The sequence below is a fragment of the Nicotiana tomentosiformis genome, chromosome 4, assembly GCF_000390325.3.
Source record: "Nicotiana tomentosiformis chromosome 4, ASM39032v3, whole genome shotgun sequence".
Classification (NCBI taxonomy): Eukaryota; Viridiplantae; Streptophyta; class Magnoliopsida; order Solanales; family Solanaceae; genus Nicotiana; species Nicotiana tomentosiformis.
The window spans coordinates 8,172,089-8,177,061 of record NC_090815.1 but is presented as its reverse complement, the minus strand read 5'-3'; the positions used below and the strand labels follow the sequence as shown (position 1 = coordinate 8,177,061).

Below are 4,973 nucleotides of genomic sequence, written 5' to 3'. Positions count from 1 at the left end.
CTCGAACTGTTCTTCATCAAGGGTCGATTTAGATTGAATCTTTGACCCCCATCATCGTTGACGGTCTCATCAACAGCTCTACGGGCTATCTCAGCTGCTATCCTTGTCGCTCCTTCTTTAAGTTGTATTGCTTCTCTTGCAGCTAAATTTGCCTCCTCTTCACCGTTATTAGCCATGTTTTCTTTGGTAGAAGGTTTCCCCAAGAACTTTCCGGTGAGTTCTTTCTTTTTCCTCAACTTGCGAAGACTCTTTTCCTTCTCTGGATTGTATGGAATCAATTCCTTTGAAGAAGATTGAGTCATACACCATATGAGTCAATATGTTGCCTGCATACGAAAAAGGAAACCCGTAAAGAATAAAATAAAATTAAATAAAAATTCCCGAATTAGCACCAAAACTATTTTGAACACTATTGATTGCCAATCCCCGGCAACGATGCCAAAATTTGACGAGCACAAAACACAACACGAAATTGATACTCGCTAGTCAAAGATAATATAGTTTAATTACCGTCTCCACAAGGATTGGATTTAAACAATGCTCAAGTAATTTCTAGCTTAATGCTATTCAGGATGATCAAAACTTGATTTGTAATGATTATGCACTACGTTTAACTACTAAATAAAGCAATTGACAATAGACAGCAAGGAATTAGAGATTCGCTTAGTGGTTTCTTATAAATGTGAGGAACATGGGTTTTGGCAGGATATGTGCAAGATAGCTATTTGGGATTTAACTCTAGTTTAATTCACTCTAATGTTCTAATGATTCTCACGAAAATACTCGATGATTAGTTCAAACGTGTAGTCAAGACTCCTCTCTCGATTAAATCTTAACTCTACGAGGTGAACTTATATAATCACTGTGAAGTATGCAAGCATGCGTTAATGGATTGGTCCTTAGGATATTCTCCTAACTTGATTTAATCACCAATCAATAAGCTCCTACGATTACTTAATAGAATCAATGAATTAAATAAAATAAAATAAAATAATGCAATTATAATCACCAAGATATTCCTCTTTCAATTAAATAAATTGATGAATAAAGTTGCAACAATTCAAAACTCCATAAACGAATTCAAGCAAGAACTAGAGTTAAAATTCATAAATATTTATCAAAACACCATATCCGTCAAACTTGAAGGTAAATTACTGCATAATCATAGAGGTAATCATCACAATTATAATTGAAGAATAAGAAAGCATCAATCTAAATTTACAATCCAAACTCCCGTATTGAATTGATGGAAAGATGATGAAATCTTGTGTCTTGTAGTCTCCAATGCTCTCCCAAAGCTTCCAAGGTCAAAAGTCCATTCAAAAACGCCTTTTGATGTATTTATACCATGTAGGAGTGGGCCCAGGTGAAATTACCTTTTTCTAGCCGAAACAGGACAAATACTATAAGAAAATCACACAGGCGCGCCACACCTCGCGCCGCCCCATGCGGGGCGCTTGTGGGGAAGTTCAGAGAGTAAGTTCTGATAGACGGTATCAAAATTTAGTGTCGCGCCGCCCCATGCGGTGCGGTAGTGCAAGATTTCTAGAGTGTTTCATTTTCTTGATTTTTGATATCCATACTCGGCTCCCGACCCTCCGAACACGATCCCCATTTAATCCCTTGGACTTTTACTCGGACTTTAAAGCTCTAACTTATTCAATTTAGCTCCGGAATATCTTTTTAACTCGAAATCACTTCCTACAAGGCATAAAATACACAATAAGTACAATACACTAACATTCAACTCAAACACAAGTAAAACACAATAATTAGAGTACAAACTATGACTAAAACACGTGATTCTAGCCTACCATCATTGATACATCATATGTTTCCACGCCTTGATGCCACAATAACTTTAACTCACCAATCAAAGGCTGTATGTAAACATCAATCAATTAGACATCAATCAATACAAGTTAGAAACAAATATGGACTTGCCATACATAACTCGGGTGGAAGATTATATGCTGTAACAAACACCGGCCAATATGAATATGGTACAGCAGAGACTGCGAATGGAGTGAATCCATCAACGCATAATCCCAACCTAATGTTCCTTCATTCACTAGCAAAGTTCGAGAACACCCTATCGAAATGCTTTCATGCTTCTCTATCTGAAGGATGACATATAACACCATTTGGCCTTGTATGCTCATAACGCCATCTCATATGAGGAGTGAAGCTCATTGATGCATACAATCTCTTTAACCTTGGTATATGGGGTAAGTAGTGTATCGCCTTCACTGGGATCTTATTCTTTTCATCATTTGGGGCATCCTTGTAATGGGGCTTGTTACAAAATTTACAGTTCTCTAAAGATGCATCATCCTTATAGAATAACATGCAACCATTCTCACAACAATGAATCATCTCTCATGAAAGACCCAACTTGGAAACTAATGTTTTGCCGTGTGGAAATATTTGGGTAGGTCAATGTTACTCAGATTAAGTTCATTCATAAGCCCAATGATAGAATTCATACTCAATTGAGAAATAGAACTATCTGACTTCATTTGAAGTAATCGAACAGCACCAAACAACTTGGAATGCACTGAGCCTTCATACAACGGATAACTAGCTTCCTCTAACTCTTTGAAGAACTTCTTAACCTCATCATTTGATTCAGATTGAGCCCCCGGGAATATCTCAAAGACATCCTTCATCATGTAATTGAATCTAGAATTTTTAACATTATTCTCCACTACGGGACTACCCTCCTCACCACCAAAATAATTATGAAAATCAACATTATTTACGCTATCAAGATTCTTCCCATGAGCAGTCCACACATAATAATTTTCCATAAATCCTTTTTTTTTAAATATGACATGTAACACCATCTTCTCCCAATAACTTAACACACTTGCATTTCACACAAGGGCACATAAACGTTCCTTCAATACGTAAATCATCATGTGTCCTTGCCTTAGCAATAAATCCAGCACCCCCTTCTTTAAATTCATCCCTTAACCCCACACGATTAGGATGATTCATATTATACTTATATCTACGATACGCAAATGCCATATACACAAACAAAAAAACTTAAAATTTATAAGATATTTATAATTTTTAGTTTATTTAAAGCAATTAATAGGTTACGCTAATTCGAATGTTCATTTTTTCAAATTTACTTATTATTTTCCAACATACTTTAATTAATATATTATATTCTTTTAAACATTAATATTCGAAATCTTACATTTATCCCTATTCTATGCTATATAAGTCTCTCAAAATATAAATTCCTTAAATTACTTCTCATATATTCATAAAGTCCACACATGACTTTAATTAATATAATATATTTGTCAAATAAAAAACTAGTGAAAATTAAAAATGAATTAAACAATATTATTGAAATTTGACTAATTTTGGACCTGATCTTGCTTATTAATAATATAGTCATACTTTGATTTCTCTCCAAAATATCTCTCAAATTATTCAAACTATATAAGGCATAAAGTGATTAAAAACACTTCTTTCTTCTTCTATTATTCTTTCCAACAAAGGACAAGCTTCCTTCTCCCAAAAATTAACCTATCAATACTAACTAATCAAACAACCTAATTAATAAGTCACATTCTTATTAAAGTTACTTATCCAATCACTTATTATATTTTTAAGTATAATACTTGGATGATTTCAGTAATATAAGTTATATATATGCCTAACTCCTTAAAAAATATATCACTTGACTATCTAAGCTTATTAATTTGATGAATACGTACCAATTTTAGGAGTTAATTTTTTGATAACTACTAAATTTCGTGTAAACTACATAAGTCTCATGATCGTATGACCCTTAATTTAACTTAAATTAGATTTCATTAGTTACATTAAACTATTAAAATAAAATGACATAGAGCTTTCAACTATCTTAAAGCATGCTATGTAAATAAATGTAAATCTTATAATACTTGGATGATTTCAATAATATAAGTTATATATATGCCTAACTCTTTAAAATATATATCACTTGACTATCTAAGCTTATTAATTTGATGAATACGTTCCAATCTTAGGAGTTAATTTTTTGATAACTACTAAATTTCGTGCAAACTACATAAGTCTCATGATCGTATGACCCTTAATTTAAGTTAAATTAGATTTCATTAGTTACATTAAACTATTAAAATAAAATGATATAGAGCTTTCAACTATCTTAAAGCATGCTATGTAAATAAAAGTAAATCTTAGATTCACTAATTAATGCACATTGTTAATAAGATACACCATCATCAAATAAACTTCCATATTACTCTCCAATTTATAAATAATGCACAATATTGTTAATAAGGTTATGATTAAATTTTAGAGATGCACGGAGAATCAAATTAGAGTAAATCTAAATAGAAAAACTAGACATCTAAGCCACAGTATTGAATTCAATTTTAGGGATGCACAAATTAAAAAACCCAATTAGGAGGGCGAATTAGGTACTAAAAAAGAAAAAGAAAAAGAAATTACTAACCTCAATGTTAATGTCGTCGCCGCCGCCGGAAGCTACCGCCTGTAAGAAGAAACCTTCGAATGAGAGAGATGGAGAGAGAAGGAAAAAAAAAGGAATGGAGAAAGAAATAGAGAGGGGTGTAAGGAGAGTGATGGAAAGTGACACTTACTAGGTTGGAATCGTCGGAATCGCCGGAGGGGTGGAAGAAGAATATGTTAGAGAAGGGATAGAAATGTTAGAGAAGGGATAGAAGGTTTGGGGGGAATGGAAAATGAGAAGAAAATTGGGTTTAGGGGGAAATAATAACAAGATTGTCACGACCCTATTTTCTATAGGTCGTGATGGGCCCAACGTCGCCGCTAGGCAAGCCAATAGTAAACTAACCGTATATCTATTTTTTTTAACATTTTGAATTAGTTGATTTTTAATTATTACATAAGTAAGAGATGAGAAAATTTAATAAAATAAAACGTAACAAATTGTAAGATCAAGTGCAGTAAAATAAATACTCAAA

The 4,973-nt window shown here is 33.0% G+C and overlaps 1 long non-coding RNA gene across 1 annotated transcript; it reads right to left on the bottom strand.

Moving 5' to 3' along the window:
* Positions 1-1,160: 1,160 nt before the first annotated feature.
* On the bottom strand, positions 1,161-4,721 carry LOC138910586 (uncharacterized). Its single transcript, XR_011415725.1, has 3 exons — positions 4,629-4,721; positions 4,481-4,519; positions 1,161-1,701 (listed from the first exon to the last, which is right to left on the bottom strand). It is a non-coding gene; the product is annotated as an uncharacterized lncRNA (long non-coding RNA).
* Positions 4,722-4,973: the final 252 nt, after the last annotated feature.